The sequence below is a fragment of the Rhipicephalus microplus genome, unplaced genomic scaffold (assembly GCF_043290135.1).
Source record: "Rhipicephalus microplus isolate Deutch F79 unplaced genomic scaffold, USDA_Rmic scaffold_45, whole genome shotgun sequence".
Classification (NCBI taxonomy): domain Eukaryota; kingdom Metazoa; phylum Arthropoda; class Arachnida; order Ixodida; family Ixodidae; genus Rhipicephalus; species Rhipicephalus microplus.
The window spans coordinates 919307-938086 of record NW_027464618.1 but is presented as its reverse complement, the minus strand read 5'-3'; the positions used below and the strand labels follow the sequence as shown (position 1 = coordinate 938086).

General features: G+C 46.5%; 16 non-coding genes across 16 annotated transcripts; all 16 read left to right on the top strand.

Moving 5' to 3' along the window:
* The first annotated feature begins 52 nt into the window (after window positions 1–52).
* On the top strand, window positions 53–125 carry TRNAA-AGC (transfer RNA alanine (anticodon AGC)). Its single transcript has one exon. It is a non-coding gene; the product is annotated as a tRNA-Ala (tRNA).
* Window positions 126–313: 188 nt separating this feature from the next.
* Window positions 314–386, top strand: TRNAA-AGC (transfer RNA alanine (anticodon AGC)). Its single transcript has one exon. It is a non-coding gene; the product is annotated as a tRNA-Ala (tRNA).
* A 712-nt stretch (window positions 387–1098) lies between these two features.
* Window positions 1099–1171, top strand: TRNAA-AGC (transfer RNA alanine (anticodon AGC)). Its single transcript has one exon. It is a non-coding gene; the product is annotated as a tRNA-Ala (tRNA).
* A 187-nt stretch (window positions 1172–1358) lies between these two features.
* TRNAA-AGC (transfer RNA alanine (anticodon AGC)) lies at window positions 1359–1432 on the top strand. Its single transcript has one exon. It is a non-coding gene; the product is annotated as a tRNA-Ala (tRNA).
* A 448-nt stretch (window positions 1433–1880) lies between these two features.
* TRNAA-AGC (transfer RNA alanine (anticodon AGC)) lies at window positions 1881–1953 on the top strand. The gene has a single exon. It is a non-coding gene; the product is annotated as a tRNA-Ala (tRNA).
* A 452-nt stretch (window positions 1954–2405) lies between these two features.
* Window positions 2406–2478, top strand: TRNAA-AGC (transfer RNA alanine (anticodon AGC)). The gene has a single exon. It is a non-coding gene; the product is annotated as a tRNA-Ala (tRNA).
* Window positions 2479–2667: 189 nt separating this feature from the next.
* On the top strand, window positions 2668–2741 carry TRNAA-AGC (transfer RNA alanine (anticodon AGC)). Its single transcript has one exon. It is a non-coding gene; the product is annotated as a tRNA-Ala (tRNA).
* A 188-nt stretch (window positions 2742–2929) lies between these two features.
* Window positions 2930–3003, top strand: TRNAA-AGC (transfer RNA alanine (anticodon AGC)). Its single transcript has one exon. It is a non-coding gene; the product is annotated as a tRNA-Ala (tRNA).
* Window positions 3004–3451: 448 nt separating this feature from the next.
* On the top strand, window positions 3452–3524 carry TRNAA-AGC (transfer RNA alanine (anticodon AGC)). Its single transcript has one exon. It is a non-coding gene; the product is annotated as a tRNA-Ala (tRNA).
* A 1170-nt stretch (window positions 3525–4694) lies between these two features.
* On the top strand, window positions 4695–4767 carry TRNAA-AGC (transfer RNA alanine (anticodon AGC)). Its single transcript has one exon. It is a non-coding gene; the product is annotated as a tRNA-Ala (tRNA).
* A 450-nt stretch (window positions 4768–5217) lies between these two features.
* Window positions 5218–5290, top strand: TRNAA-AGC (transfer RNA alanine (anticodon AGC)). The gene has a single exon. It is a non-coding gene; the product is annotated as a tRNA-Ala (tRNA).
* Window positions 5291–5740: 450 nt separating this feature from the next.
* Window positions 5741–5814, top strand: TRNAA-AGC (transfer RNA alanine (anticodon AGC)). Its single transcript has one exon. It is a non-coding gene; the product is annotated as a tRNA-Ala (tRNA).
* Window positions 5815–6262: 448 nt separating this feature from the next.
* On the top strand, window positions 6263–6335 carry TRNAA-AGC (transfer RNA alanine (anticodon AGC)). The gene has a single exon. It is a non-coding gene; the product is annotated as a tRNA-Ala (tRNA).
* Window positions 6336–7765: 1430 nt separating this feature from the next.
* On the top strand, window positions 7766–7838 carry TRNAA-AGC (transfer RNA alanine (anticodon AGC)). Its single transcript has one exon. It is a non-coding gene; the product is annotated as a tRNA-Ala (tRNA).
* A 973-nt stretch (window positions 7839–8811) lies between these two features.
* On the top strand, window positions 8812–8884 carry TRNAA-AGC (transfer RNA alanine (anticodon AGC)). The gene has a single exon. It is a non-coding gene; the product is annotated as a tRNA-Ala (tRNA).
* A 5082-nt stretch (window positions 8885–13966) lies between these two features.
* TRNAA-AGC (transfer RNA alanine (anticodon AGC)) lies at window positions 13967–14039 on the top strand. The gene has a single exon. It is a non-coding gene; the product is annotated as a tRNA-Ala (tRNA).
* The last annotated feature ends 4741 nt before the right edge of the window (window positions 14040–18780 follow it).

Below are 18780 nucleotides of genomic sequence, written 5' to 3'. Positions count from 1 at the left end.
TTCGTCACGTAATTACCGATCAGCTTGTGAGCATATTTATTGACCCTCCATCGGGGGTGTAGCTCAGATGGTAGAGCGCTCTCTTAGCATGCGAGAGGTACTGGGATCGATACCCAGCACCTCCAATCCTTTTTTTTATTTATTGCTTTGGCAGGTCATGTTTCGCTTGTTTTATAAAACAAAACAGCGCGCGATACAAGCAGCCGTCGACGCGAGAAAACCAGTTCTCAGTTGACGCGGCTTTCCTCTTTCTCCAAAATATTCGTCACGTAATTACCGATCAGCTTGTGAGCATATTTATTGACCCTCCATCGGGGGTGTAGCTCAGATGGTAGAGCGCTCGCTTAGCATGCGAGAGGTACTGGGATCGATACCCAGCACCTCCAGTCCTTTTTTTTTATTCATTGCTTTGGCAGGTCATGTTTTGCTTGTTTTATAAAACAAAACAGCGCGAATTGCAAGCAGCCGTCAACGCGAGAAACCAGTTCTCAGTTGACGCGGCTTTCCTGTTTCTCCAAAATATTCGTCACTTAATTACCGATCAGCTTGTGAGCATAAATACGGACTCTTCATCGGGGGTGTTGCTCAGATGATAGAGCGCTCGCTTAGCATGCGAGAGGTACTGGGATCGATACCCAGCACCTCCAATCCTTTTTTTTTATTCATTGCTTTGGCAGGTCATGTTTTGCTTGTTTTATAAAACAAAACAGCGCGCGATACAAGCAGCCGTCGATGCGAGAAAACCAGTTCTCAGTTGACGCGGCTTTCCTCTTTCTCCAAAATATTCGTCACGTAATTACCGATCGGCTTGTGAGCAAAACTACAGACTCTTCATCGGGGGTGTAGCTCATATGGTAGAGCGCTCGCTTAGCATGCGAGAGGTACTGGGATCGATACCCAGACCCTCCAGTTCTTTTTTTTTATTCATTGCTTTGGCAGGTCGTGTTTCGCTTGTTTTATAAAAGAAAACAGCGCGCGATACAAGCAGCCGTCGACGCGAGAAAACCAGTTCTCAGTTGACGCGGCTTTCCTCTTTCTCCAAAATATTCGTCACGTAATTACCGATCAGCTTGTGAGCATAACTACTGACTCTTCATCGGGGGTGTAGCTCAGATGGTAGAGCGCTCGCTTAGCATGCGAGAGGTACTGGGATCAATACCCAGCACCTCCAGTCCTTTTTTTTATTCATTGCTTTGGCAGGTCATGTTTCGCTTGTTTTAAAAACAAAACAGCGCGCGTTACAAGCAGCCGTCGACGCGAGAAAACCAGTTCTTAGTTGACGTGGCTTTCCTCTTTCTCCAAAATGTTCGCTACGTAATTACCGATCAGCTTGTGAGCATAACTACGGACTCTTCATCGGGGGTGTAGCTCAGATGGTAGAGTCGCTCGCTTAGCATGCGAGAGGTACTGGGATCGATACCCAGCACCTCCAGTCCTTTTTTTTATTCATTGCTTTGGCAGGTCATGTTTCGCTTGTTTTATAAAACAAAACAGCGCGCGATACAAGCAGCCGTCGACGCGAGAAAACCAGTTCTCAGTTGACGCGGCTTTCTTCTTTCTCCAAAATACTCGTAACGTAATTACCGATCAGCTTGTGAGCATAACTATGGACTCTCCATCGGGGGTGTAGCTCAGATGATAGAGCGCTCGCTTAGCACGCGAGAGTTACTGGGATCAATACCCAGCACCTCCAATCCTTTTTTTATTCATTGCTTTGGCAGGTCATAGTTCGCTTGTTTTATAAAACAAAACAGCGCGCGATACAAGCAGCCGTCGACGCGAGAAAACCAATTCTCAGTTGAGGCGGCTTTCCTCTTTCTCCAATATATTCGTCACGTAATTACCGATCAGCTTGTGAGCATAACTATTGACCCTCCTTCGGGGGTGTAGCTAAGATGGTAGAGCGCTCGCTTAGCATGCGAGAGGTACTGGGATCGATACCCAGCACCTCCAGTCCTTTTCTTTTTTATTCATTGCTTTGGCAGGTCATGTTTCGCTTGTTTTATAAAACAAAACAGCGCGCGATACAAGCAGCCGTCGACGCGAGAAAACCAGTTCTCAGTTGACGCGGCTTTCCTCTTTCTCCAAAATATTCGTTACGTAATTACCGATCAGCTTGTGAGCATAACTATTGACCCTCCATCGGGGGTGTAGCTCAGATGGTAGAGCGCTCGCTTAGCATGCGAGAGGTACTGGGATCGATACCCAGACCCTCCAGTTCTTTTTTTTATTCATTGCTTTGGCAGGTCATGTTTCGCTTGTTTTATAAAACAAAACAGCGCGCGATACAAGCAGCCATCGACGCGAGAAAACCAGTTCTCAGTTGACGCGGCTTTCCTCTTTCTCCAAAATATTCGTCACGTAATTACCAATCAGCTTGTGAGCATAACTACTGACTCTTCATCGGGGGTGTAGCTCAGATGGTAGAGCGCTCGCTTAGCATGCGAGAGGTACTGGGATCAATACCCAGCACCTCCAGTCCTTTTTTTTTATTCATTGCGTTGGCAGGTCATGTTTCGCTTGTTTTATAAAACAAAACAGCGCGCGTTACAAGCAGACGTCGACGCGAGAAAACCAGTTATCAGTTGACGTGGCTTTCCTCTTTCTCCAAAATATTCGTGACGTAATTACCGATCAGCTTGTGAGCATAACTATGGACTCTCCATCGGGGGTGTAGCTCAGATGGTAGAGTCGCTCGCTTAGCATGCGAGAGGTACTGGGATCGATACCCAGCACCTCCAATCCTTTTTTTTATTCATTGCTTTGGCAGGTCATGTTTCGCTTGTTTTATAAAACAAAACAGCGTGCGTTACAAGCAGCCGTCGACGCGAGAAAACCAGTTCTCAGTTGACGTGGCTTTCCTCTTTCTCCAAAATGTTCGCTACGTAATTACCGATCAGCTTGTGAGCATAACTACGGACTCTTCATCGGGGGTGTAGCTCAGATGGTAGAGTCGCTCGCTTAGCATGCGAGAGGTACTGGGATCGATACCCAGCACCTCCAGTCCTTTTTTTTATTCATTGCTTTGGCAGGTCATGTTTCGCTTGTTTTATAAAACAAAACAGCGCGCGATACAAGCAGCCGTCGACGCGAGAAAACCAGTTCTCAGTTGACGCGGCTTTCTTCTTTCTCCAAAATACTCGTAACGTAATTACCGATCAGCTTGTGAGCATAACTATGGACTCTCCATCGGGGGTGTAGCTCAGATGATAGAGCGCTCGCTTAGCACGCGAGAGTTACTGGGATCAATACCCAGCACCTCCAATCCTTTTTTTATTCATTGCTTTGGCAGGTCATAGTTCGCTTGTTTTATAAAACAAAACAGCGCGCGATACAAGCAGCCGTCGACGCGAGAAAACCAGTTCTCAGTTGACGCGGCTTTCCTCTTTCTCCAATATATTCGTCACGTAATTACCGATCAGCTTGTGAGCATAACTATTGACCCTCCTTCGGGGGTGTAGCTAAGATGGTAGAGCGCTCGCTTAGCATGCGAGAGGTACTGGGATCGATACCCAGCACCTCCAGTCCTTTTCTTTTTTATTCATTGCTTTGGCAGGTCATGTTTTGCTTGTTTTATAAAACAAAACAGCGCGCAATACAAGCAGCCGTCGATGCGAGAAAACCAGTTCTCAGTTGACGCGGCTTTCCTCTTTCTCCAAAATATTCGTCACGTAATTACCAATCAGCCCTTGAGCATAACTAAGGACTCTCCATCGGGGGTGTAACTCAGATGGTAGAGCGCTCGCTTAGCATGCGAGAGTACCCAGCACCTCCAGTCCTTTTTTTTTATTCATTGCTTTGGCAGGTCACGTTTTGCTTGTTTTATAAAACAAAACAGCGCGCGATACAAGCAGCCGTCGATGCGAGAAAACCAGTTCTCAGTATACGCGGCTTTCCTCTTTCTCCAAAATATTCGTCACGTAATTAGCAATCAGCTTGTGAGCATAACTAAGGACTCTCCATCGGGGGTGTAGCTAAGATGGTAGAGCGCTCGCTTAGCATGCGAGAGGTACTGGGATCAATACCCAGCACCTCCAGTCCTTTTGTTTATTCATTGCTTTGGCAGGTCATGTTTTGCTTGTTTTATAAAACAAAACAGCGCGCGAGACAAGCAGCCGTCGATGCGAGAAAACCAGTTCTCAGATGACGCGGCTTTCCTCTTTCTCCAAAATATTCGTCACGTAATTACCGATCAGCTTGTGAGCATAACTATTGACCCTCCTTCGGGGGTGTAGCTAAGATGGTAGAGCGCTCGCTTAGCATGCGAGAGTACCCAGCACCTCCAGTCCTTTTTTTTTATTCATTGCTTTGGCAGGTCACGTTTTGCTTGTTTTATAAAACAAAACAGCGCGCGATACAAGCAGCCGTCGATGCGAGAAAACCAGTTCTCAGTATACGCGGCTTTCCTCTTTCTCCAAAATATTCGTCACGTAATTACCAATCAGCTTGTGAGCATAACTAAGGACTCTCCATCGGGGGTGTAGCTCAGATGACCCAGCACCTCCAGTCCTCTTTTTTATTCATTGCTTTGGCAGGTCATGTTTCGCTTGTCTTATAAAACAAAACAGCGCGCGATACAAGCAGCCGCCGACGCGAGAAAACCAGTTCTCAGTTGACGCGGCTTTCCTCTTTCTCCAAAATATTCGTCAAGTAATTACCGATCAGCTTGTGAGCATAACTACTGACTCTTCATCGGGGGTGTAGCTCAGATGGTAGAGCGCTCGCTTAGCATGCGAGAGGTACTGGGATCGATACCCAGCACCTCCAGTCCTTTTTTTTTATTCATTGCTTTGGCAGGTCATGTTTCACTTGTTTTGTAAAACAAAACAGCGCGCGATACAAGCAGCCGTCGACGCGAGAAAACCAGTTCTCAGTTGACGCGGCTTTCCTCTTTCTTCAAAATATTCGTCACGTTATTACCGATCAGCTTGTGAGCATAACTATGGACTCTCCATCGGGAGTGTAGCTCAGATGATAGAGCGCTCGCTTAGCATGCGAGAGTTACTGGGATCGATACTCAGCACCTCCAATCCTTTTTTTTATTAATTGCTTTGGCAGGACATGTTTCGCTTGTTTTATAAAACAAAACAGCGCGCGATACAAGCAGCCGTCGACGCGAGAAAACCAGTTCTCAGTTGACGCGGCTTTCCTCTTTCTCCAAAATATTCGTCACGTAATTACCGATCAGCTTGTGAGCATAACTATTGACCCTCCATCGGGGGTGTAGCTCAGATGGTAGAGCGCTCGCTTAGCATGCGAGAGGTATTGGGATCGATACCCAGCACCTCCAGTCCTTTTTTTTATTCATTGCTTTGGCAGGTCATGTTTTGCTTGTTTTATAAAACAAAACAGCGCGCGATACAAGCAGCCGTCGATGCGAGAAAACCAGTTCTCAGTTGACGCGGCTTTCCTCTTTCTCCAAAATATTCGTTACGTAATTACCGATCAGCTTGTGAGCATAACTATTGACCCTCCATCGGGGGTGTAGCTCAGATGATAGAGCGCTCGCTTAGCATGCGAGAGTTACTGGGATCGATACCTAGCACCTCCAATCCTTTTTTTTTATTCATTGCTTTGGCAGGTCATGTTTTGCTTGTTTTATAAAACAAAACAGCGCGCCATACAAGCAGCCGTCGATGCGAGAAAACCAGTTCTCAGTTGACGCGGCTTTCCTCTTTCTCCAAAATGTTCGCTACGTAATTACCGATCAGCTTGTGAGCATAACTACGGACTCTTCATCGGGGGTGTAGCTCAGATGGTAGAGTCGCTCGCTTAGCATGCGAGAGGTACTGGGATCGATACCCAGCACCTCCAGTCCTTTTTTTTATTCATTGCTTTGGCAGGTCATGTTTCGCTTGTTTTATAAAACAAAACAGCGCGCGATACAAGCAGCCGTCGACGCGAGAAAACCAGTTCTCAGTTGACGCGGCTTTCTTCTTTCTCCAAAATACTCGTAACGTAATTACCGATCAGCTTGTGAGCATAACTATGGACTCTCCATCGGGGGTGTAGCTCAGATGATAGAGCGCTCGCTTAGCACGCGAGAGTTACTGGGATCAATACCCAGCACCTCCAATCCTTTTTTTATTCATTGCTTTGGCAGGTCATAGTTCGCTTGTTTTATAAAACAAAACAGCGCGCGATACAAGCAGCCGTCGACGCGAGAAAACCAGTTCTCAGTTGACGCGGCTTTCCTCTTTCTCCAATATATTCGTCACGTAATTACCGATCAGCTTGTGAGCATAACTATTGACCCTCCTTCGGGGGTGTAGCTAAGATGGTAGAGCGCTCGCTTAGCATGCGAGAGGTACTGGGATCGATACCCAGCACCTCCAGTCCTTTTCTTTTTTATTCATTGCTTTGGCAGGTCATGTTTTGCTTGTTTTATAAAACAAAACAGCGCGCAATACAAGCAGCCGTCGATGCGAGAAAACCAGTTCTCAGTTGACGCGGCTTTCCTCTTTCTCCAAAATATTCGTCACGTAATTACCAATCAGCCCTTGAGCATAACTAAGGACTCTCCATCGGGGGTGTAACTCAGATGGTAGAGCGCTCGCTTAGCATGCGAGAGTACCCAGCACCTCCAGTCCTTTTTTTTTATTCATTGCTTTGGCAGGTCACGTTTTGCTTGTTTTATAAAACAAAACAGCGCGCGATACAAGCAGCCGTCGATGCGAGAAAACCAGTTCTCAGTATACGCGGCTTTCCTCTTTCTCCAAAATATTCGTCACGTAATTAGCAATCAGCTTGTGAGCATAACTAAGGACTCTCCATCGGGGGTGTAGCTAAGATGGTAGAGCGCTCGCTTAGCATGCGAGAGGTACTGGGATCAATACCCAGCACCTCCAGTCCTTTTGTTTATTCATTGCTTTGGCAGGTCATGTTTTGCTTGTTTTATAAAACAAAACAGCGCGCGAGACAAGCAGCCGTCGATGCGAGAAAACCAGTTCTCAGATGACGCGGCTTTCCTCTTTCTCCAAAATATTCGTCACGTAATTACCGATCAGCTTGTGAGCATAACTATTGACCCTCCTTCGGGGGTGTAGCTAAGATGGTAGAGCGCTCGCTTAGCATGCGAGAGTACCCAGCACCTCCAGTCCTTTTTTTTTATTCATTGCTTTGGCAGGTCACGTTTTGCTTGTTTTATAAAACAAAACAGCGCGCGATACAAGCAGCCGTCGATGCGAGAAAACCAGTTCTCTGTATACGCGGCTTTCCTCTTTCTCCAAAATATTCGTCACGTAATTACCAATCAGCTTGTGAGCATAACTAAGGACTCTCCATCGGGGGTGTAGCTCAGATGACCCAGCACCTCCAGTCCTTTTTTTTATTCATTGCTTTGGCAGGTCATGTTTCGCTTGTCTTATAAAACAAAACAGCGCGCGATACAAGCAGCCGTCGATGCGAGAAAACCAGTTCTCAGTTGACGCGGCTTTCCTCTTTCTCCAAAATATTCGTCACGTAATTACCGATCAGCTTGTGAGCATAACTAAGGACTCTCCATCGGGGGTGTAGCTCAGATGGTAGAGCGCTCCCTTAGCATGCGAGAGGTAGTGGGATCAATACCCAGCACCTCCAGTCCTTTTTTTATTCATTGCTTTGGCAGGTCATGTTTCGCTTGTTTTATAAAAGAAAACAGCGCGCGATACAAGCAGCCGCCGACGCGAGAAAACCAGTTCTCAGTTGACGCGGCTTTCCTCTTTCTCCAAAATATTCGTCAAGTAATTACCGATCAGCTTGTGAGCATAACTACTGACTCTTCATCGGGGGTGTAGCTCAGATGGTAGAGCGCTCGCTTAGCATGCGAGAGGTACTGGGATCGATACCCAGCACCTCCAGTCCTTTTTTTTTATTCATTGCTTTGGCAGGTCATGTTTCACTTGTATTGTAAAACAAAACAGCGCGCGATACAAGCAGCCGTCGACGCGAGAAAACCAGTTCTCAGTTGACGCGGCTTTCCTCTTTCTTCAAAATATTCGTCACGTTATTACCGATCAGCTTGTGAGCATAACTATGGACTCTCCATCGGGAGTGTAGCTCAGATGATAGAGCGCTCGCTTAGCATGCGAGAGTTACTGGGATCGATACTCAGCACCTCCAATCCTTTTTTTTATTAATTGCTTTGGCAGGACATGTTTCGCTTGTTTTATAAAACAAAACAGCGCGCGATACAAGCAGCCGTCGACGCGAGAAAACCAGTTCTCAGTTGACGCGGCTTTCCTCTTTCTCCAAAATATTCGTCACGTAATTACCGATCAGCTTGTGAGCATAACTATTGACCCTCCATCGGGGGTGTAGCTCAGATGGTAGAGCGCTCGCTGAGCATGCGAGAGGTATTGGGATCGATACCCAGCACCTCCAGTCCTTTTTTTTATTCATTGCTTTGGCAGGTCATGTTTTGCTTGTTTTATAAAACAAAACAGCGCGCGATACAAGCAGCCGTCGATGCGAGAAAACCAGTTCTCAGTTGACGCGGCTGTCCTCTTTCTCCAAAATATTCGTTACGTAATTACCGATCAGCTTGTGAGCATAACTATTGACCCTCCATCGGGGGTGTAGCTCAGATGATAGAGCGCTCGCTTAGCATGCGAGAGTTACTGGGATCGATACCTAGCACCTCCAATCCTTTTTTTTTATTCATTGCTTTGGCAGGTCATGTTTTGCTTGTTTTATAAAACAAAACAGCGCGCCATACAAGCAGCCGTCGATGCGAGAAAACCAGTTCTCAGTTGACGCGGCTTTCCTCTTTCTCCAAAATATTCGTCACGTAATTACCGATCAGCCCTTGAGCATAACTAAGGACTCTCCATCGGGGGTGTAGCTCAGATGGTAGAGCGCTCGCTTAGCATGCGAGAGGTACTGGGATCGATACCCAGCACCTCCACTCCTTTTTTTTTATTCATTGCTTTGGCAGGTCTTGTTTCGCTTGTTTTATAAAAGAAAACAGTGCGCGATACAAGCAGCCGTCGACACGAGAAAACCAGTTCTCAGTTGATGCGGCTTTTCTCTTTCTCCAAAATATTCGTCACGTAATTACCGATCAGCTTGTGAGCATAGCTATGGACTCTTCATCGGGGGTGTAGCTCAGATCATTCTTTCGCCGGCACTCGTACGCGTCGGACGCAGGAATCATGGGCTCCCGCGGAGCGGCAAAGGCGGTCCTGGGTGGCCGCGGAAACAGGATTACAGACGAAAGTGACAAGGATTATGAGATCATCTTGCCGAATCTGCCAACAGGACGTATTGTTGTTAACACAGTGTTTTTGCACGGTGATATTCGAGTGAGGCCTTTCAAGGTCGAAGATTTCCGAGACGCTCTGGACAAGGAACGACTGCTTCCCGACGTAATTGCATTGGGCGCCTACCAGATCAACCATGTGTGGGCCGTCACCTTTAACAGCCAGGAGGCGACGAAGCGGATGACTGATCTGAAAGAACTCCAGGTCAAAGAACGCCGCTGCCTCGTTATCGACCCTCAGGAGCAGAAGGTGAGGCTGCGGCTTCACTGGCTGTTACACGGCGTTTCGGACGAAGATGTCCGCACGGCGTTGGCAGCGTTCGGGAAAGTTACAGAAGTGACCCGGGAACGCTGGCGTGTGGAAGGAGTCAATGAGAAGAATTCGACGACCCGCACTGTTTTCATTAAGCTGAAAAGCGGTATGAAAGTCGAGGACCTGCCTCATCAGATACGAGTCGCCGGTGAATTAGCCTTAGTGGTAGCCCCAGGTCGGCCTATGCAATGCCTGCGTTGCAGCGGAACAGGACATGTGCGTCGCGAGTGTAAGGTGCCTCGGTGCTCGCGCTGCCGGCGTTTCGGGCATGGGGACGCGGAATGCGTCCGTTCGTACGCCGCAGTGACCGCGTCAGCGGAGGCCGAAGAGGCGTCAGAACACATTATGGACGTGACAGAAGCAGAGGACGCGGCTGAAGGTTGCGGAGATCAAGTCGCAGAAAATTCGAACTGCACATCTGCAACATCAGTAGACGAATCTACACCGGCACCTGTTGATACTCAACCTGGTTCTGCAGCTGTATCGACCGATACAGCTGACAATGCGGTGACAGACGCAGGCTGTGAAGTAGACGGACCGTCTGCCCAAGCGTCGGAGCAAGGCCAAGTTGTCGATGGTTCCTCCTGTAGCGTTGGTTTTTACACGAAGACAGAAGGAAACACGTGCAACGCCAGCCGCGTCTCTTGGCCCAGCGGTGTCGTTTCAGCCATTAAAAGACCATTGGAAGACCCTGTGAAGACGGCAGACAAGAACAGTGCAAGTAGCGTGGAAGAACCACCGGCAAAGACGCCGACTGGCAGACGCACCAGCATGAGAGCAAGAGCTGGTGGCACCACGGACAAAAAAGCTGTAAATAATTCTCTTCTACTGTGCAGTGAAACCGGGCGGTCGGACGGTCCTGGAGGCGTCTAGCGTAGCGCTAGACGTGCAAGGTAAGCGCCATGCTCCGGGCCTAACTCCTCCACATGGTTGTAATGGCGGCTCAAGTATCATTTAGCTTCGCCACGCTGAATGTTAGAGGCTTGGCTTCAAAGAAGAAGCAAAGGCAAGTCTAGCGGTTGTTATTGGAAGAAAATCTGGATGTTCTTGCAGTGCAGGAGACGAAAGTTGAAGGCGAGGAGGAGACTGGGAGCATGGTGCTTAAGTTTACATCACGGTATTTTGCCACTGTGAGCCAGGCCATAGGCACATCAGGGGGATGTGTTCTTTTTGTTAGAAAACTGCCAGGATTAGTCATAGAAAATGTCTTTTCTTGCTCTTCAGGCCGAGTAGTATGGTGTGACATTGTTTATTGTGACACTGAAAGGCGCATTATATGTGTTTATGCTCCAACTATTGGCCAGGAAAGATCGGGTTTTTTTTCCAATTTACGACAACATATGTGTACTGGTAGGAAACTCTTATTGGTGGGTGATTTCAACTGTGTCTTGAATGAAAGTGATAGATCAAGCAGGCGCAACGTTAAAGATAGAAGCAGTGATGTCCTGGCAGAGGTGATTATTGAACACGAATTAGTAGATGTTGCGGAGTGTTTGCATAGCTCCCGAGATGTGAAGTATACCCACTTTCAAGGCACAAGTAATGCACGTTTGGATCGAATTTACCTTACTGCAGATGCGATAACCCAGTGTAGCAGTTATAATGTTGTCCCTGTTTCCTTTTCAGATCACTGTCTGGTAAAATGCAATAACGGGTCAAAAAAAGAAGGGAACGCCTTTTCTTGGGAACAGTGGAAAATGAACTCTAACCTCTTAAAGGATGAGTCGTTTAGCGCATCAGTTATTAAAGAAATAAGTAATATTAACAAAGAGTGTATGGACAAATAGGAGAAGAATGGGAGCTATTCAAGCAGCGAATCAAAATAAAAGCAATAGAGAGATCTAGCGTTTTATCTTTTGAATCTAAGAAGAATGAGAAAGAGCTTAGACGAACACTTGAGAGACTAACAGCTCTTGAATGTGAAAAACCTGGAGTATATGGTGATGATTTGCGGAGTATTAAACAGAGGATAGAGGTATATGAGGAGGAACGCTATCGCGGAGCGCTAGTGCGAGCCAGAGCAGCATCAATGACTGTGGATGATCGCCCGACGAAGCGAGCGCTTGGATTAGAGAAGAGTCATGCCAGACGAAATCACATAGATGCCATTGAAGTCAACGGTATTGAAGTTTCGGACAATGAGAGCATAGGACGAGCGTTTTGCAAACACTACGAAGGACTCTTCGCTGCCACGCCCATTGATTCAGAGGAATTTAAGCAGGAGTTCCTTAGCAGAATGCCGAAGTTGTCAGATAACACCAAATCAGCTTTACAGCTATCTATAACGCCGACGGAAGTAGAAAGGGCTATAGATAAAATGAATCCTGGTAAATCTCCAGGGCCGGACGGGCTTAGTGCTTCGTTTTATAAGGAGTTCAAAAATGAATTATCCCAAGTACTTGCAGATGTCTTCAATCAAGCTTATAAACTTAATGTCCTCCCTAGGTCCTTTAGTGAAGCACATACAGTTTTGATACCTAAGACAGAACACTCGGAGAAGTTAAAATTACTTTCTTCGTATAGACCGATATCACTAACTAATTGTGATTACAAAATTTTAATGAAAGTACTAGCACGGCGACTTCAAGGGGTAATCAAAGAATTAGTAGGGCCTCACCAAACTTGTGGGATTATGGGACGCTCCATTGTGACTAATATACACAAGATGCGCTGTGTGCTCGAGTGTAGCGATGTCAATCAAGTAGGGGTAGCCATTCTACAGATTGATCTCGAGAAAGCTTCTGATTGTGTTTCCCACAACCTTTTGCTTGCCATTCTTGACCATGTCAACGTTGGTTTTGTAATCAGAGATGGAGTATCTATGGCATACCGGAACTGCACAACCCGACTGGTAATCAATAAGACGCTAGGAGATACAATTAACATAAAGCGTTCTGTTCGTCAGGGCTGCCCGCTGAGCCCCCTACTTTTCAGTTTATATATAGAATCGTTGTGCTTAGCAATAGCTCAAAACAGTTGCATTCGTGGCTATAGATTACAAGAATCCGAAGTTAAAATTTTGGCATATGCCGACGATGTGGCTGTTGGTTGTATCGATCAAGATAGTGTTACCACTACCATCAGTGTGGTTAAAAGGTTCGGCAAGGCAACTGGCAGTCTAGTAAACTGGGGAAAGTGTCTGGGTTTCTGGCATGGAGAGTGGTCATCAAAACCAGACTATTTTGCCAATGTTAAATGGGTGACCACACCTGTCAAGTACTTAGGGGTGCCACTGGAATTTTATAAAGATAATGAGAACTACTGGCAAGAACAAGCGAAAGAAATCCGGACGAAAGCTAATAGATGCAACGGTAATCATCTGTCAGTGTTTGCTAGGGCGACTGTCTGTAATCTTTTCTTTGCCTCAAAACTTTGGTATGTGATTCAAGTATTGCATTGTTCAAGGGCAAACATACAGAAGTTCCATCGTATCTTCGCAGTGTTCGTGTGGGCTTCGAACTGGGAGAGATGCAGTCGAACTAATCTGTTTCGAAAAGTGAAACACGGAGGGCTTGGTTTAACACATCTTTTCATACGCCAAGTCGTAAATAGGTTCTTTTTTTTTTCGCTACACAAGGGACCCTTTCTTACGTACAGTGTGCCAAATGAGACTGACGCAGGCTTTACCTGGATACGTGGTTAGCACGCATGACATGACCGGTGCTGTGCGCGGGTATCTTAAAGAGGTTATTCTAAGTGTACGGTTTTTATCTGTTAGATTTTCCAATGAATATTTGTTTTCAGTGACTCGAAAGAAGTTGTACAAAGATGTATGCGATTTTGTTTTACCTGAACCGCTGTACCGTGCCATGTACGCTGGAGGTGAAGGGAAAGATGTGCTTAAAAGAGTGAAGAGAATGCAAGTGGCTCCTGGCGCGAAGTCTTTCTTTTTCAAGCTGCACACAGGTACACTATCAGTCAGGACATCTCAAGCAGACCGTGGTTTTTACTTACCTTGGGGGACAAATTGCCTTATCTGTAAAAAACCGGAAAATATTGACCATGTATTCTTACATTGTTGGGAAGGAGTATATTTTTGGGATGTACTTCAAAGGACGTTACAGAAAGAATTACCTTTAAATTCATATGGTATAAGGTTTCTGCCAATAGTGGACGAAGAGGGAATGCCTTTTGATTTGATTATGCTATGTGGACTTCACTGTTTATGGCGGGCTCGTATGGCGGGTTTCTATCGCGACCACGATGCACGGCCTGCACGAATGTATTTCCGTGAATGTAACCAAGTTTGTTGAACTGCAGAAAACTCAGGAGATTTTACCTGAGTGGTTGTCGAGGGTGGAGCCCTTGGCAGCACTTAGGGAATTTTAAGTGTCTGTTGGACTGTTACTGCTTGTTTTTGTTCTGCTTGTGGTTGGATGTATGCGCCTCTAAACAGGCAATAAAGCAAAAAAAGGGGGGGTGTAGCTCAGATGATAGAGCACTCGCTTAGCATGCGAAAGGTACTGGGATCGATTCCCAGCACCTCCAGTCCTTTTTTTTATTCATTGCTTTGGCAGGTCATGTTTCGCTTGTTTTATAAAACAAAACAGCGCGCGATACAAGCAGCCGTCGACGCGAGAAAACCAGTTCTCAGTTGACGCGGCTTTCCTCTTTCTCCAAAATATTCGTCACGTAATTACCGATCAGCTTGTGAGCATAACTATGGACTCTCCGTCGGGCGTGTAGCTCAGATAATTCTTTCGTCGGCACTCACGCGCGTCGGATGCAAGAGTCATGTGCTCCGTAGGAGCGGCGTTTGCGGCACATACTAGCCGCGGTAACAGGATGAGCGAAGATTAAGACGCTGGATACGAAGTAATTTTGCCACCACTGCCCAAGGGACGCAACGCGCAAAACACTGTGTTTCTACACAGTGATGTGCGCGGCAGACCGTATCGAGTAGAAGATTTCCGAGACGCGCTCGGACCTACAGGACTGCTGCCGGAGGTGTTGGCACTGGGGGCCTACCAGATAAATCATGTCTGGGCAGTCACCATGAACAACGCGGACGCTACGAGACGCTTGCTGGACCTGAAGGAACTGAATGTCAAGGGTCGACGCTGCATCATCGTAGACCCCCAGGATAAGCAGGTGCGGCTGCGTCTTCATTGGCTGCTGTATGGCGTCAACGATGGAGACGTGCGAACGGCGTTGGCGGCTTATGGGAAGGTCGTACAAGTCACCAGGGTGAATTGACGTGTTCAAGGAGTCAGCGACAAGGGGTCAACCACATGACTGTGCTACTTAAGCTCAAGAGTGGCGTGAAGGTTGAAGATCGCCCGCCTCAAATCAGGGTGGCTGGTGAACTGGCACTTGTGGTTGCACCTGGTCGGCCAATGCAGTGTCTGCGCTGCAAAGGTACCGGCCATGTTAGAAGAGAGTGTAAGGTACGCCGATGTTCGCGTTGTCGGCGGTTTGGCCACAGTGAAGACGCGTGCATGCGCACGTACGCATCGGCAGTAGAATCAGCTGAGGCAGTGAATCGGCAGTAGAATCAGAAGACACAGCAGAGTTGGTGATGGACGTGACCGAGGCTGAAGACGCGGCGAAAGGCGCAGGCGACGTGGTGAACCCAGAAGCTTCAACAGGTACTGCCACACCGACTGGTGGTGATGAACCAGCACTACAAACAGACATAGAATCTGGGGAGGTTACTCAAGAGTCAGCCGGCCAAACCGCAGAAGGCTTCACCAGTACCCCATCGAAGGAGCCGGAGCCGGTGGAATTGACCAAACATCCAGTGTCGTGCGAGAGTATCAGTGGTGGGACGTCAAGCGAAAGACTCCGCGAGCAGTCTGCAGGACGGCGTGAGGCGTCCAGTGAAAAGCAGGAAGAGGGGCCACCTGCGAAGGCGACTTCGTTCAGACGCAGCAGCACAAGGCTGCGCCCCAACCCGACATTGGACAAACACTGGCCACCTTTGTCCTCCAGTGGCACGGGTCCACCTGCAGGCTCCGAAGATGTCTAGCGTCTATGCTAGACGCTGAAGGTAAGCATCGTGCCCCGGGCTAACTTCTTCATCGTTTAGACATGGCTTTTGCAGTGAAACTTAGAGTGGCAACGTTAATTGTTCGAGGTCTTGCCACCAAGCGGAAACAGAGCCAAGTCTACAGGCTGCTCGTGGATCATGATCTGGATATACTAGCTGTACAAGAAACAAAAGTAGACGGTGAGGAGGAGACCCGGGGCATAGTGCTGAGGTTTACGGCGCGTTACTACGCAATTGTAAGTCAAGCAATAGGCACGTCTGCAGGCTGTGTTTTGTTCATTAAGAAGTTACCGGGTATGGTAGGGCAAGATACCTTCTCTTGCCCGTCTGGTAGATTGGTTCCTGTGATTTTGTATTCAATGAATGTCAGTGGCGTATAGTGTGTATTTATGCACCAACTATTTGCGAGGAGCGATCACTTTTTTTTCAAGCCTAAAGCAGCACTTCACTTTGGAAAGGAAATATGTATTACTTGGTGATTTTAACTGCGTCCTCAATGGGCGAGATCGGGCAAACGGACGCGCCATTTACGATAAAAGTAGTAGGACGCTAGTGGACGTAATTACTGAATTCGAGTTAGAAGACGCGGGCAGCTGTATGGAGGGAACGCGGGGTGTGCGTTTCACACATTCTCAGGGGAATAGCCATGCGTGTTTTGATCGCATTTACGTGTCACTTAAATTAATTGCCCACTGTAAGACATATGCTGTCTACCCTATACACTTCAGTGATCATTGTTTAGTTAAATGTGATATGGGAGAGAAAAAAAAGGTGGAACTTTCTCATGGGAGCTGTGGAAGATGAATTCCACTTTGATCACTGACGAATATTTCTTAGATCAGGTGATGAGCTGTATCAATGAAATAAAAATGGACGATGAAGTTAAACTTGCAGAACAATGGGAAGAGTTCAAGCAGCGAATGAAAATAAAAGCTATTGATCGTTCTTGCGCATTGAGTTACGAAAGAAAAAAGACAGAAAAAGAACTCCGAAAGATTTTGGAAAGACTAATAGACTTCGAGTGCAAACAACCAGGGGAGTATAAAATTGACATACGCAATATTAAGCAGAAACTTGCACTGCATGACGAGGAACGCTACCGCGGTGCACTCGTCCGTGCTAGGGCTGAGGCATTAGCGGTTAGAGAGACGCCAACCAAAAGAGCGTTAGGGGTGGAGAAAACGAACACTCGATGGATTCTTATCGAAAAAATAGAGAAGAATGGTCACGAAGTAACTGATACGGACAGCATTTTATCCGTATTTTCAAGTCATTTTCAAAAACTTTTTGCGTGTAGACAGCTAAACCTAGAAAGATATAAAGAAGAATATTTAGGACGCATGCCGAAAGTGAGTGAGGAAGTGAAAAACGCTTTGGAATTATCTATATCTGCATCTGAAGTGGAACGGGCGATTGATAAGTTAAATCCTGGAAAATCTCCAGGACCAGATGGTTTTTGTGCCAAGTGGTACAAATGTTTTAAAAGTGAACTGTCTCCTATATTTGCAGGCGTTTTTAATGAGGCATATCAGGAAAAGAAATTACCACCATCCTTTAGTGAATCGCGTACCGTTCTCATTCCGAAAACACACGAGGCTGAAAACCTCAGGCACGTCACAGCGTACAGGCCAATCGCACTGACAAACGTAGACTACAAAATATTATTGAAACATTTGGCGGCTAGACTTCAGTCAGTAATAAAAGATATCGTCGGTTCACACCAAATGTGTGGAATCAAAGGTCGGTCCATAGTTACAAACGTTCATAAAATGCGATCTGTGCTTGAATGTGTTGACACCAGTCAAGCTCGTGTGGCCATACTCCAGCTGGATCTGGAGAAAGCGTTTGATTGCGTTGCCCACGCTCTTTTGTTGGCCGTATTGAAGCACATTATTGTTGGTAAGATAATTATTGACGGAGTAGCCACGGCATATCGGAATCGTAGTACGAGACTAATTATCACCAAGACAGTGGGCCCCCTTATTAGAATTGACCGCTCAGTGCGTCAAGGTTGCCCTGTTGGTCCACTGTTGTTTTGCATCTATATTCAAAATTTATGTCGGTCGATATTGCAGAATGACATCATTAATGGGTTTAGAGTACAATCTTCAGAGGTCAAACTACTCGCATACGCTGATGATGTTGCGATTTGTAGCACTTCCTATGTCGGTATTGAAGAATCAATCAGAGTTTCTAAATCTTTCGCCGAAGTTACAGTAAGCCACATAAACTGGGGTAAATGCCTCTGCTTCTGGCATGGATATTGGCCTTCAACACCAGAATTTTTTGCAGCCATTAAATGAACAAGAACGCCAGTTAAAAATCCCGGAGTACCGCTCGAGTCATACAAAAGAATTGACGAATATTGGACACAGCAAACGAAATAAATTAAAGAAAAAAGCGAATAGGTGGAATTAAACTTATCCGTCCTAGCGCTACTGCATGCAACTGGTTTTTTGTGTCTAAGCTGTGGTATGTGATGCAAGTGCTGTACTGTTCCCGGTTCAATGTGCAAAAATTACATCGGGTGTTTGCAATATTTGTGTGGGGGTCTAACTGGGAAAGGTTCAGTTGCACGAATTCGTTTAGACGGGTGAAGTGTGGAGGCCTTGGGCTAGGACATCTGTTTATCAAGCAGTTAATAAATAGGTTTTTCTTTTTTCGTGAGACAAGAGATCCTTTCCTACTAACAGTGTGTCAAACAAGACTAAGTAGACTGTTGCCCGAGATTGTTGTGAGCACCTATGTTACCACAGGGGCTGTGCAAGAATACATGAAAGAAGTAGTGGCTAGCGTGCGGTTTTTGTGTGTTCGTTTTTCAACTGACTACCTGTGGTCTGTTGGAAAGAAAAAACTGTACAAAGATTTATGTGACACGATGCTCCCCGTCCCACTGTACAGAGTGCTATATAAAGCACGCAAGGGTCATAACGTACCTAAACGAGTTAAAAAAATGCCAGCAGCTCCTGCGAAAACGTCCTTTTTCAAATTACACACTGGAACACTTCCTGTAAGAACCTTCCTAGAGGAGCGTGGGTTTTATATGCCTTGGGGATCTCACTGTCTAATCTGTAAGAAACCGGAAACTATCGACCATGTTTTTCTGCACTGTTGGGAAGGAGTTTATTTTTGGGACGTATTACAAAGGACAATCAAAAAAGAGTTTCCATTAGACCCTCATGGGATCAGGTATTTGGCAATAGAGAATGAGGATGGATTACCTTTCGATTTTATTATGAT